General features: G+C 46.7%; 1 protein-coding gene across 1 annotated transcript in view; it reads right to left on the bottom strand.

Annotated features, from left to right (window-relative positions):
- The window catches only part of ALK (ALK receptor tyrosine kinase), a gene marked incomplete at its 5' end in the record, with an annotated part of 722,056 nt that overhangs the window by 103,418 nt on the left and 603,976 nt on the right, over positions 1 to 14,662 (bottom strand). The gene's annotated exons all lie outside the window — the stretch shown is intronic.

Genomic DNA, 14,662 nt, shown 5'->3' with positions numbered 1-14,662 from the left:
AGGTTGGGGCTAAAGGAGTGTGGGTTCCTAGATTCCCCCCACAGGTCTACATGCCAGATTTGCACCTGCCACGTTTTTCTGCTTCTGTGCTTTTGATCCTTCCATTTCTTCTACCTCCTCTTTCCTTCTTGCCACTTAAAAAATCAATCTTTTTTTTGTTGTTGTTCATGGAGCCATTTCTTCTAACCTGTCTTAGAAATGACATCCCCCTTGTCTGAACTCTTATAACGGAGGCTGGTGGGACCATCACGGGGTGTAGCTCTGCTGCCTTGTCTTCCCTCCTACCCTCATCCCCCTTGGGCCACAAGTTGCTTCAAGGCAGAGACTGTCTTATTCATCTTGAATTCACAGTAGTTGTCAAGTGTAGGCACATGGTAGGAGCCGATCAATGTAAGAAGGAATAAAAATGTATACGTACACAAGAAGACCCTCCTCTTTACCAGGTTCCCCCTCTCAGGGACAGAAACCAGCTCTGCATCCTGTGAAGCTCCTTAGCATTTGCCTGCATTCCAGGGGTCAGGTTCCCGGAAAGGGGGCAGGGTCTACCCACTTCGCAGCCAACTGGCTGTAGGCAAACTGTATAGTTCTCAGTTGCTCTTAGGAAACTACATTTGAAGTAGATTCTGCTAGTGGCATGAGCATGTCGGTGAGATATAGTCCTGTCTTATACAATAGACACGGGGCCATAGACCAGTGACTGCTGAGCTTCTCCATCTTCCTGCACTGTATTTTATGACAATAAGCCTGGGCAAGAGAGAACTGGGCTGGCTGCCAAGGGATGGTGCCTAGGATGGCATCCTTAGCTCCTTAAGAGGTCTACCGGGCTCCCTCTGGGTATCAGTCCTTGAGAGAGATGACCATCCATTCATTCAACAAATATTTATTGCATACCTACTCTGTGCTGTACATTATGCATCTCTTCCCTGCCCTCAAGGAGCTTATCGTCTAGTCAGGAAGTCTGAATTTAAATGAGTAACTGCAATTGTGCTGAGTACAGCAAAAGGGAAAGTAATCAGAGCCACTTGACAGTGAGGACATAAGACAGTCAAGTCAAGACACTTGACATAAGATAGTCAGGATTTGGGTCAAGATGGCCGCTTAATCCAGTTTAGTGCTATGAATAAATAGAAGAATTAAAAATTAACTTTCATCTTACAATATTACCACCTATTTAGGAAACAGGTACCTATAGCCAAGCTCAAGCCGAGGTGTGCACTGTCTGAGTTTCAGCAAAGTCTAGTTCTGGAAATGGATGCAAATGGTTTGGAATAAGATTGCCTGCTGGCAGTCAGTGAGCAGCTAGCAAAGCATGCTTTTTGGCCATTTATGTTTTTCATCCACTGAGTGTCTGGTAAGATGTGAGGTAGCCAGGCAGATGCTGTTCTTTCTCAAGATACAGGCAGTGCAGAACCTAAAGCCTTTCACTTAACCATTTCTCACCTGTACTTAAACCCAGTGATTCCAGATTCTGCTTCTAAGAGTCAGTCAGTGCTTTGCTACTCAAGGAGGGCTCTTCAGGCTGGTGTCATCCATGTTGCCTGGGAACTCGTTAGAGATTCAGAATCTCTGGCCCGACCCCAGACCTACTGCATCAAAATCTGCAGAGAAGCATGGAACTAGAGAGCAGCCTCTAGGGCCTTGCCCCTCTGCTTCTATCACTCGTCCCACTGCCTTTCCAGAACATGCCAGAAGCAACTGCTCTTTGTATCAACATTCATTCTCAGGTGGCTTGTCAGACTCTCCTTGTTTCCTTGCCTGTTGACAATGGGATAACTTGGAGTTTGTTCTCCAAGGCCAGAAAGAATTAACTGTATGAGTTTAAGCCAACCACTTACCCCTTCTGAACCTCTATTTTCTTATAGACAAACTTGTGATAATAACCATACCATCCCTGCTGGCCTTAAAAGTGCTTATAAAGATTGAGTGGGGCTTCCCTGGTGGCACAGTGGTTGAGAGTCGGCCTGCCGATGCGGGGGACACAGGTTCGGGCCCGGTCCGGGAAGATCCCATATGCCACGGAGCGGCTGGGCCCGTGAGCCATGGCCGCTGAGCCTGTGCATACAGAGCCTGTGCTCCGCAACGGGAGAGGCCACAACAGTGAGAGGCCTGCGTACCGCAAAAAAAAAAAAAAAAAAAAAAAAAAAAAAAAAAAAAAAGATTGAGTGAACTAAAGAATGTGAAAGTAGAGCTCACATATAGTGAATGAAATGGTTAAACCTGTGGTTTTCAACATGCTTTGCAGATTAGGATCACCTGGGGAGCTTTCGGGACTACCCACATCTGGGCTCCACCCCCAGAGATTCTGATTTAATTGGCCTTGGGTAGGTCCTGGGCACTGACAGTTTTTCAAATCTCTCCAGGTGATTCTAAAATGCAGCCAGGCTGAGACCACTGGGAAGATGGGGCTACTTAGTGCAGGAAGCAGCCTGGCCTTCTCCATGAGGGGTCCATTTTCACCTTGGACTTTGAGTAAAAGGCAATCATTAAATAGCTAGAAAATGGCTTATGCTGTGCTCACCACCACCAAGGTATAGAAGGAGTGTTTTTCCTGCAGTGGGGGAGGACACAGTCCTCAGCAGAGGGTCTTCATGTGGCTGCCACACAATCCTTGGGCAAAGCCTGAGAATGACCTTGAGAGTGAGAGATCCGTGGGCTGAGGGTGAGCAGGGATGATCTGAGGATGCAAACAGGACCAGAGCTATCATCTTGGACCTACAGGATAGGGTCCTCAACAATTTCTTCAATAGAACTGGAGGACGGATATCAATTCTTACAGAATATCCCTTATTAATTACTTGTATCTAAGTGTATAGAGCAGCTATATGTGATTCCCAGAACAGATTGAAGGCTGAAGTCCTTTTTGAAGTCTTCCATTTTCTTTATATAGCCCTAGGTTAAATAACCCTTTTGATGTCATTATATATGGATACTCAAATCAGGTAGACCTGGTTTGATCTTGACAGTCAAGTTCAGGTACCCAGAGTAGGCAAAAAACTCTCTTGGAATTTGATCTTAATGAGACCAATTTCTATCTGGGTGCCCTACAGGATAAAGCACTTCATTAATTGACTTTCTTTTTTTTAACATCTTTATTGGAGTATAATTGCTTTACAATGGTGTGTTAGTTTCTGTTGTATAACAAAGTCAATCAGCTATATGTATACATATATCCCCATATCCACTCCCTCTTGTGTCTCCCTCCCACCCTCCTTATCCCACCCCTCTAGGCGGTCACAAAGCACCGAGCTGATCTCCCCGTGTGATACAGCTGCTTCCCACTAGCTATCTATTTTACATTTGGTAGTGTATATATGTCCATGCCACTCTCTCACTTCGCCCCAGCTTACCCTTCCCCTCCCCGTGTCCTCAAATCCATTCTCTATGTCTGCAATTTATTCCTGCATTAACTGACTTTTTATTGAATATTAGAGAGCTATACTAGGCACTCGTACATGCTGTCTCATTTTACACTCACAACATCCCTTCCTGTATATATTATCATACCCATTTTTCGGATGTGGAATCTAAGGCTTAGAAAGGTTAAGTATGTCATGCATGGTCACTAAGCCCATATGCTGCAGACCTGGGTTCCATACTAGGTTCTATGTTCCTTCTACCGTATCTATAGAGCTATACACATGTAACATATTACGGTAATACATAAATCTTTTGGGTGTGTCTTGTGAAGGTTTTCTGGATACTCATTGCTCAAAGTGTGGTCTGTGGACCAGCAGTGTTGGCATGACTGGGAGTTTGTTAGAAATGTAGGGTCTCAGGCCTTACCCTTGACCTACTGAATCAGAATTTATATTTTAATAAGATCTTATCATAGAAGCATCTTCATATTGGGGGAATTACCGATATAGTGCATTTTAAACCATTTACAACCTTTGTTTCTGCCTCTGCCAGACAATTAATAGTCACAAATACGTGTGTGTGTGTGTGTGTGTGTGTGTGTGTGTGTGTGTGTGTGGTGTACCTCAAATGTATTCACACAAATATGGGAAATCTTATACAAATCCTACATAATATTTGTGGGAAGTAACACTTGTCGGAGCCTGTAACAATAAAATTTTTGATCCTTTCTAGACCCATTCTAATAGATATAGATCATAAGTGACAGCTTTTGACTAATAAACCCTTTTACATGCAGACAACAAATGAGACAAGTGAAAAGAGACAACGCCAGGAGCACGCCACCAGCAATTGTATTTTCTGGCCCCAGCCTGCCCTTTCTGGGCCATTTTTCCCTCCCTCTTGGTGGGGCCCAATAGACTTTCCAATTATGTGCTACCAGTGTTTGTCATTTTATTAATTAAAGTTCTGTATGCAAAGCAGGAGCAGCCTCGTGGCCAGGCCTAATGCTATTATTTCTCTCACGGCCCTTTCCTCCTCCAGAGGTAATGACTGCAATTTTATGTCTAGAATATGCCCCCTGTTTGCTATGCATATCTTGTGGCAACTTCACAAGTTTCTCTTGAACCAATTAAAAAAAAATCAGTATGGAATTTAGGCTGAAGTTGGACAAAAGAGACTCAATGGTATCAAATAATGTCTACTAGCAGGCAGCACCCCCAAATATAGGAAATGCTATGAAGGGGAGGTGCTACGTTTCTTTGAATTTCTGAAGGGCTGCATGTATTCTAGCAGTAGAGACAAAACCAAGAATGGATGTTCTAGTGCGTATTTCACTTAAACAGAAGAAAACACATTTTAACAGACTGAGATGCTCAGAAATGAGCTTGTTTGTGGCGGTGGGGTGGGTACTCCTTCGATATTCCCCACACTATGGGTCACCCAGCACTCACTGGATGGCCAGGATTAGGGATGTCGTCAAGGACATCCAAGCTTTGAATGGAGGCTAAAGCTTCTTCCCAATCTAAGATGCAACAGGGCTGTTAATTCTGGGTGTGAACTTGTAATTTTATTTTTTTTAATTAATTTTTTTCGGAGTATAGCTGCTTTACAATGTTGTGTCAGTTTCTACTGCACAGCAAAGTGAATTTTTCCCCTCTTTTTCCTTCCCATTTAGGTCACCACAGTGCATTAAGTAGAGTTCCCTGTGCTATACAGTATGTTCTCATTAGTTATCTATTTTATACATAGTATCAATAGTGTGTATATGTCAATCCCAATCTCCCAATTCCTCCCACCACCCCCCTTTCTCCCTTGGTTGAATTTGTAATTTTAAGAGGTCCTTGGTTTCAATATGGTCTTATTAATTTTAACTGAGAGTACTGATTCACTGCAAAACCCAGTGTTTTGTACACCATCTTCTAATTCACCCAGAAAAAATAAACACCAACTCTCTAGCTATAAATAGCCTAATGAAAAATCAACCCGACTCAGCAAGAAGCAGGCCAGATGCAGATTTCTGATAACAAGCAAATAAAATATGCTGGGAAATACTTGCAGTTACGGAGGCATAAGGATTCCTGGCCATGTAAGAGACTTAAAACATTGAGATCCTTTCTGAAAACAGCACCCCATGTCTTTCCTTCTTTCTCAGGCATCACACTGAAGCCATAGAACACCCAGCCAGGGACATCCACATGTCCCCTTTGCAAAAACACAGCAAGAAAAGCAATGAAGATTATATATTTGTTGGACCCTGGCTGGTGAAGTTACGAAGTTACGGGTATTTTTTTCCTTCTTTGGTATTTTCTTTCTTTTCTAAATTTTTTACAATGAACATCCATTACTTTTGATAACTAGAACAAAATGAATAAATTTAGGGTAAAATCATATTTATGAAGAATGATATTGATCTAGGAAAATACAATATTAAGTAATGAAGAAGACACAAAATGCTTATACGGTATGATACCAAATTTGTATAAACCCTTTATCTATCTATCCCTCTGCTCAAATCTACATTTATCTGCCTGGAAAGAAATTTACAAACATGGTAACGGGGGTTATCTTTGGAGGGTAAAACTGGGCAATTTCAATTTTCTTCTTTAGTTTTTCCTAATGTTCTACAATGAATGCAGAGCGTTTCTGTAATCAGAAAAAACAATAAACACTGCATTAAAAAAGGCATCAAGGGAGGATTCCGATATCATTGGAAAGTGGGAGAAGAGAATGCTGTCTTTTCACTGCTTTGGGGAGGATCAGGTTCTCTGGCCTGAACTGTGGGTTTTGCAAGGAAGACCAAGGGAAGGTGGGAGCTTCTGGGGGAATGAAGTGGGGTCATGCTGTGGCTCTGGAATCAGAAAGAACATTTCTGTCTTTATTTATGACATAATATCTCAGGGCCTCAGTCTTCATTTGTGAAATGGGGCCAACCGTACTCTCCTTATAGAGTCACTAGGAGACTTTAATAGGATTATGTGAGCCCAGTGCCCAGCTTACCAGATACATTTATCAATGTTAGTTCCTCTTCCTGTATTGGAAAAAGCAGGTAGGGAACAACGACAGAGATAAACAGCTCACAAAAAGCAGAATAGGACAGGATGAAGGATGCTGTATTAAAAATTTCAGCCCAGTGTTTTATATTCCAGGTTCCCTATAGAATTATCTTTCCAGTCTTGTGGGAAGGAAACAATATTTTCTTTTGAGTTACATTGTAATGAGGTGATCTTGGGCAAACAACCTCCTCTGTGCCTCAGTTTCTCTGTAGGTGATAGAGATGATGCTGAGAAACAGCTTTGAAATCCTTTAGCTGGGGAACAGGATTGACTCTGTGAAATGAAATTCCTACAACCTTCATGAACAGCCATCAGAAAGAGAATGGACTCCAGGCACGAGAGTATCTGCAAGTCGCAAAGCCGCCTGGGGAGTGTTTATGCCCTGACAGCTGGGGAGAGTGTGCTTTCAACAGGTTGGCCCGTGCATGTGGACCACACGAACGTGTTATAATGATCACCACTAGTGGGAGCCACAAGGGGGCGTATGACGAACAGGTGGACTTGGAATCGGACCCAAATCTCTGCCAAGTGCCCAGGAGGACTTTATTCACACCCACGAGCCTTGACAGTAATTCTTCTATGCCTCAGTTTCATCATGTAATGGCTGAGGTATTAAGTTTGAATGACTCAAAGGTATTAAATTAATTATGTCTGACTGTAATTACAATGGCTGTTGATTACTTTAGCCCATTAGCACGTGTTCTGGCAGCATCAACCACATTACAGTAAGTGGTGACAGAATGCTAGGTTCCAGTGGCTTCCCAGCTCTAGGTACTGAGGTAAGAATTATTTGGACTCCAAATCTCAGTAGGGCTATATTGGTTGGACCCTTGAGAATCGATGAGGAGTCTCCTTGTTTGCGCTTATCCTGGATCAAGGTTATACTCACGATTGAGAAGCTGCATGATTAATTAATTAATTATGATGAAGCAGGTTCATTGGGCACATCCCCCCGGTGCTAATACTAGGAACTGTGCAAAAGAATGCTCCCAAGCTGTCTGCATGTTGCTAATTGACCCAGAGGAGAAATAAGAACGTCTGAATTTATGTCAGCAGTGGCTTCTTCACGCCTATGCAGAGTAAGAAGAGGGATAATAATAATTTCTGCCATTCATAAAATATTGTAGAGATTGCAAAGAGCTTTCCTATTTTCATCTGATCCTCGAGCAAGTAACACAGGCAGTTTTATTCCCAATTAGGGAGACTGACTGACTTGAGTGACCTAAGTCTAGTCCAGTGACCTTAGGGTGTTTGCAGGATTGGCTTTGGAGTTGGACAGACCTGTTTTGAATCCTGGCTCTGCCTTTCACTAGCAAGGGTGACTAGTAAGTTACTTAAGCTTTTGAAGCCCCAGATTCTGCATCAGTAAATGGGGGTAACAATTCCTCACAAGTCTGTTTTGTTAATAAGATAATGCAAGTGAGATGCTTAGCACAGTGCCAGACACACAGGAGGGGATCACTATTTAAAAAATATAGTAGTCCCCTTAATCAGCGGTTTCCCTTTCTGTAGTTTCAGTTACCTAAGGTCAACTGCAGTCCAAAAATATGAAATGGAAAATTCCAGAAATAAACAATTCATAAGTTTTAAATTCTGCACCGTTCTGAGTAGCAGAACAAAATGATGAAATCTCCTGCTGACCCGCTCTGTCGCGCCTGGGACATGAATCATCCTTTTGGCCAGTGTATCCATGCTGTATACACTACCCACGTGTCAGTATAGGATAAAACATAGTGTATATGGGGTTTGGTACTATCTGTGGTTTCAGGCATCCACTGGGGGTCTTGGAACGTATCCTCCATTGATAAGGGGGGGCTACCGTACTCCTTTAGTTACTCTACAGTTATTAAGGGTCCCTCCCTTAGCCCCAGACTAAGGGAAGGTTTCTTTCTCCTAGGAGTACAAAGATTTAGGGTGTTTGAGGGCTCTATTTAAGAATTTTGGCTTGCTTTTTAATGTAACATAGCCACGTGGTTCATAAGTAACTTGGAGACCAGGACCTGTCATACTGAAAGTAAGTGTTCTTAACTTTTCTGCTGAATAAACACTAAAAAGTTCCCAGATTCCTGCGGTCTGTCTCCTGCATGGCTGGTCACATGGTGTGTTTGAAATGAATACTCGCTGGCTCCCCGCCTGAGTGAGGACCCTCTGTGCCCCTCCCTTCCTCAGTCCTCTCACCAGGCATCTGTGCGCCCATCGAACCCAGCCAAGTTCCACGCTGCCTTTCTGGTCCCATCCTGGCAGCTGCCATGTATCTCGTCCTGAGGGTGCCACCCCTGACCAAGTTCTCCAGATTCAGGATAGGGCAGGCTCTGGCCTTTGACCTTGGACTCATCACAAAAGTAATAATAGTAGGGCTTCCCTGGTGGCGCAGTGGTTGAGAGTCCGCCTGCCGATGCAGGGGACACGGGTTCGTGCACCGGTCCGGGAGGATCCCACATGCCGCGGAGCGGCTGGGCCCGTGAGCCATGGCCGCTGGGCCTGCGCGTCCGGAGCCTGTGCTCCGCAACGGGAGAGGCCACAAAAGTGAGAGGCCCACGTACCGCAAAAAAAAAAAAAAAAAAAAAAAAAAAAAGGTAATAATAGTAATAGCAGCAGTGGAGGAGCAGAAACCACACTTATTAAGCATCTACCATGTGTCCAGATCCGGGCCAGGCACTCTTCTATCTTGGCTACTCGTTTCTCCCAACAGCCCTGCAGAGGATACTGAAGCTGAGAAGAGTGAGGTGTTTGCACAAGGTCACCCTGCTAGAAAGTGGCAGGATTCCACCAAGGTCTGAATGACCTCCAGGTGCTGCTTCTCCTATCACGTCACACTGCCTTGGTGATGCTCCTTTTGTCCTGACCCCGAATGACCAGCTGGGTTCCTCTGGACATGGGAGATGTCACAACTCTCGGGCCATGGGGCAGGGGGGGAGGCAGCTGCCTGGGGCCACCGCGCTGCTCTGACTTGCTTGAGATGTCAGCATCACCACACGGGAGCCAGAGGGGCCCTGTGCTTCCTGCTGGGCCCACCATGACGTCCTGGACAGAGATGGACAGCCCAGCTGGATGTCGCACAGGAAGCATGGAGTTCTATCCCTGCTTCTTCAAGGCTCCTCGAAGCCAAAGAGGAGGGGTGCAGAGAGTAGAGGGTGCAAAAGCAAGCCTGGCAAGTCTAGCTGGATTCGCTCTTGATTTAAGCAAACACTGAAGCCTGGAGCTGTCCGAAGACGAGCGGGACTTGCCTGTGAGTCGGTGAGCGTTCTGTCACTGCAGTGGATGTCACAGCATTAGATGAGATGGGAGTTGGATATCCAGACCTCAAACACCGTGCAAAGGTGCTCAGGCTCGTGGGAGGGGAGCTAGGCATGGTGTTGCCCCAGAATCCCCCCTAGCTTGGCATTGAGCCCTAACTGTTTACAAAGAGGGTTTCTGCAGCCACCACAAAGTGTTTGTGCAGCATTGCTTGGCCACACAAGGCAGAGGCTCTCCTAGGTGGACTCTGGAAGAAACTGCTTGCTCTTCCCCCAGTCAGCACTCAGCTGAGACACAGGGGAGGACGGTAAGTAGGGAGAAGGGAAAGCTGAAGTTTGCTTCTCCCCAGGTGGGCCCATGTTCTAGGCAGAATGTTGAATGAATCCAGGAAATGACAGCCTTACTCGGGATCAAGCTCGTGAAGCCCCTTGGGGTAGCTTCTCCTTCCTGATTTGCTAAAATAAGTGAGAGCACGTGGGGCTGAGAACAAGGCACATACAAGGTGAGTGGCAGTGTCGCCTCGGTTGCTCAGGAATTAGACCCAGCAACTAGTCCCAGCTTGAGGAGAGGCAAAGTGGGTAACTAGTCTGCTACAAAATGGTATGAATTCCCTTCCTGCCTCTGGAGATGAGGAATCTATGGTGAGGTAGGGTGAGGGCTCTGGGTTAGGTGAGAGCCATGCCAGTCCTCAGGGATGCTTCTGAGGCCCACATCAACTCCCCAGAAACTGAGAAGGTACCACCATTGCCGGGGACAGGGCAATGTGACAAAGAGCACGAGGCTTGAAGTCATAAGGCCTGAGTTTGATCCTGATTTTGTATGTACTGGCTGTGCAGCTCTGGGTACATTTCTTTCCTGTCCTGAACAGATGGAACGCTCCATCCCCTGGGCAGCCCTGCATGAACCCTGACCCAGATCACGGGCGGGGCAGCCCCTGACACCTAGGATCTACTCCAGAAAGTGAGCTGCATAGAATATTCTTAGCATCTTTAGCTCCTGCTTGTTGAGGGTTTGGTGGGGCTGACAAAGGAAGAGCCATTCAGGTTTTGCATTTTTTTCTACCTCAAGCCATCCTAGAGGAATTATTGTTACTCTTATTCTCCTTTTTTTTGCCTTTCCAAGGGGGATTTTGCTATTGAATTTAATAAACTGTTAAAACACAGGAGTCACGAAGTTCCTGTCTTCTTCCTATCTGGAAGTCCTGTTTGTCTGCCCATGGGGAGGGAGTGAGGCCAGCTTGACCAAGCCCCATCAGCACAGCCATGACACTCACTGTGGGTTACACCGAGATGCTGGAGAATGCCCCACCAGCCAAATCCCTGGGAGAGGATGGGCCCTGTGTCCAGGAATGGTCACCAGCAGCCTGGAAAGCCTTACAAAATCAACCAGAGTGCAATTCGCTGAACAACTCCCTCGCCTCCAGCCTCGGGGGCCCTGCCTGCGTAGCAGGCTCCTCCTCAGCGGGCCTTTGAGCAGAACTTAACAGGTGGCAGAAGGCAATTCCAGATGCCAGCCTCCTCTCCCACGTTCCTCTGGCCACATTTGCTGGTTTTAATGACACGGAGCTGAGGTCTCCTTCCCTGCAGGCCAGATAGCTTATGCCGACATGGAGGAGGCCCTCTGGTCGCCTTCTGCTCCCATCTCAGCAGCTCCTAGCCGCTAATGAAAGCTTTTATCACCACAGGGCTGATGCCAGGAGTAGAAAGGACCGGCCGTGCGCCAGCCCTAGCGTGTGTGTGCCTGCGTGTTCGCACGCGTGTGCAGGGAGAGCTCAGAGGCGGCTGCAGCTTTGGCAAGATCAGAAGACCAGTAGCCAGGAACTGGCCTGCCCTAGGCTGTCACCACAAATTAAGTGGCTCACGTGCCGCTTCCTGTGTCCCTTTCATTCCTGCAGCTCATAGATGAAAAACTACTTCCATGTTTTGGAGGGGGGAGGAGATTGAGGGAAGCCCATTTCCCCGCCCGCCCCCCCAGCCTTGTTCTGTCCTGAGAACATGGCATAAACTATTCTAGTCACAGGCAGGCTATTCAAATAAAATAGAACTTCAAGCCACACTGGGCTTGTTGAGACATTCGGGCTTCTAGGATGTGTGAAAGGCAGGGGAGGGGTGGAGACGGCCTCTGCCACTCTCCCGTCCTTCTTATTACCAGCAGCTGCAATGCTAAACACATCCCAGTGTGTCTCCCAGCCACAGCGGAGGCCAGCAGTTCTGACAGCAAGCGAGTGCAGGAAAGCCACCGTGAGGCTCCCCTCCCCAGAGGCAACTTTAATTAATTGAACTGGAGCTCAGCAAAATAAAAATAAAATAAAATTGGAATATATCATAAGTGGTGCCTCACTTTCCCGCAGGGAATAGCTGGTGGTAGGTGGGCGGGGCAGGGCTGGGCGGAAGTCTTTAAATATTCAAGCCCCTCGTGCAAGCGTGCAGGCCGGGGTGGACGCAGCGTGTGCACCGAGAGCAGACGGTGGAGAGGGGCGGCTGGCTGCGGTGCTGCAGGGGTCTGGAGGGAGGAGGCCGGAGCTGGAAGGCTTCTGAGTGCTCTGCAAGCTGGCTGGCACAAAGACACACCCTGGCTCTGTCTCCGTTCTCGGTGGGCACCTGACCCGGCTCCACGCGGGCTCTGAGAGGTGCTCTCCCAGCCCCTTCTGTCTCCACCACGTCTGTCCCCCGCCCTGTCATTTCTGCCCCCTTCTGTGACTCATCTTTCTAAAAGGCAAATCACAGCACATTCTTTGGAGTCCCAGGTAATGGAGGACAACTCTCAGCGTGAGCTCAGAATGAATTTTGGTCACAACTGGCAAGGACGCCTATGGCCAGTCGCTCTTAAGTCTCATCTAAATCACCAAGTGTGGGGTTTGAAAATGCAGATCCCCGGGCCCCTGTCAGGTACGTCATTCAGGAAGTCTGGGGTGGGTCCCAAGAATCTGCATTTGTCATGTTTTCCAAGTGACCACAGCTGGAGAAACCTAGGCCTACTAGTCTGCTTACAGCTAGATTTCCAAGGAAAGGCATCGAAGGCGACACCAATTCCCCTATGGAACCCACTGACGACTGTGGGGTTTCTTGGGGTATTTTGAGCTATTCTGCAATTACTTCAGCTCCCTGGAGGCCATGGACCAGGACTGTTAGGGTTTAGAGAAGATGCTCAGTGGTGGGTGTCAGCCTGGAGCTCAGCTCAGCCGGCCGCCTGCTCCCGTGGGCTCGCCCCTCATCAGAGACCTTCACCCCTGGCTCTATCCGGTGTCCGCCTTCCTGCACTAGGGCCCCACAGCCATCGGAGGCCTCTTTAGGGCTGGGGGGTTAACCTCACACAGTCTCACACAGCAATGCAACATCCGTTTCCCCGTCGCTGACATTCAGCCAGCCGGAGAGATGGAAATCAACTTCCTGCCTTCGGCATTTAGGATTCGAGTGAAATAGATGGCAGGGCTTACGAACCTGGAAATGCATATTTCTATCTTGGTCATTTATTTTTCTGATGAAAACATTTCCCCCAACGTTGGGAATTCAAAGACCCATCAGCCTGAGATGAATAGTCTGAAACCCGAATGCGAAATAACCGAGCTGATCGCGGACTGGACTCATTGCTTTCCCTTCACTCCTTGTGCTGAGCCAAGTTCTGGAAAAGGGCAGGAAATAGCGGAAACCGCCCAGAGCAAATGTGACTGGAGGAATAATAGAACAGGCGAGTAAAACAAAACACCTGTTGAAGCTATTGATCAACCCAAAGGTTATTAGAGAAATGATGAAGTATTAGAAAAATACCAGTTTTACCTTGACATTTCTTTTTCTGAAATCAGCCTCATATTAAATCCAGTGAAGAATAAATTTAAAGATGAAATGCTTTTAAGGATCCCCCTCACCTCTCAGATGGGCCAACCAACTCTCCTCATTTAGATCTCCTCTTAAGAAGCTCCCTTTCTAGGTGCTGCTCTGTGGCACCCGAGAAATATCAATGATGACTGAGTAATTCCATCATCTGCACCAGAAAGCGTGGTTTCTCAAATACAATTTAACATAATGACTCTATTTATTTGTGCCCTGACTTCTTCAAGAAAGGATTTAAGGTGGCTCACAGAGATACACAAAACCTAGCCAGATAACATAAACTAGGAGAGGGTAAGGAAGATGGGGCAAACGTAGTTATAAAATTGAACCAGGAGTAAGGCTGCTACAAACTACACATCATGAACCCCTATTTGCCTACTGGGTAAAGCCTGAGATTTAATCTGACCATTCTTCTGATTAAAAAAAAAAATCATTGATACATCTCTTCCATTCTTTTTTTTTTATGTTTGTGGGTTTTTATTTCACAAAAAGCCTGGAGGGCTTGAATTTGCCTGTACCCCTAAGCAGGGGGAGGCTCTTTCCTGCATCTCTGCTGGTCAAAGCCCCACCTGCCTGGGATTGCCGGCAGCCCCTCAGAGGGGAAGCGAATCTAGTCGGTTTCACAATGCCCACTGTTTCAAAGGGAACAAATTGCTCCAAGGGCACAGAGCTTTTCCTGAAATGAAGCCAGAAAGGTGTTTCACCTATGAGTTTCCAGAAAGAGAGGACAGACGAATGTAAACTCTGTGCTGGCTTTCTACTGTGTGCAAGGCGTTGACGCAGTGCTTGGTGGGAGTGCAGAGAAGCACAGGCACGGCCCGGCTCTCCAAGAGCATGGAGGCAGGTTTTTGGCTAAGTCCTCTTCCTCTCTCCCTTTCTCCTTTGCATAATTATACAGGGTACCAGAGACTGTTGGTTAACTATTGTAGTACGTACGTTGTGCCAGACCTTGTGATAAGCCCTTTACATATATTAACCCATTTAAGCCTCCCCTCCTTGGGGTAGGCACTCTTATTGTCTCTACTTTCCAGGTGGGGAAACTGTGGTCCTGAGAGGTTATTAGCTGATCAAACAAATTGTACAGCCAGTCAGTGATGGAACCTGACTTGGACTTAGGTAGTTGATTCCAGAGTCCACGAGCTTAATCACTGGGCCCTGCTGGGGTCTAGCACATCTCCTGGTCCC

This window comes from Stenella coeruleoalba, assembly GCF_951394435.1.
Source record: "Stenella coeruleoalba genome assembly, chromosome: 13".
NCBI lineage: Eukaryota > Metazoa > Chordata > Mammalia > Artiodactyla > Delphinidae > Stenella > Stenella coeruleoalba.
The sequence above is the reverse complement of the archived record's forward strand: the minus strand, read 5'-3'. Positions and strand labels throughout refer to the sequence as shown.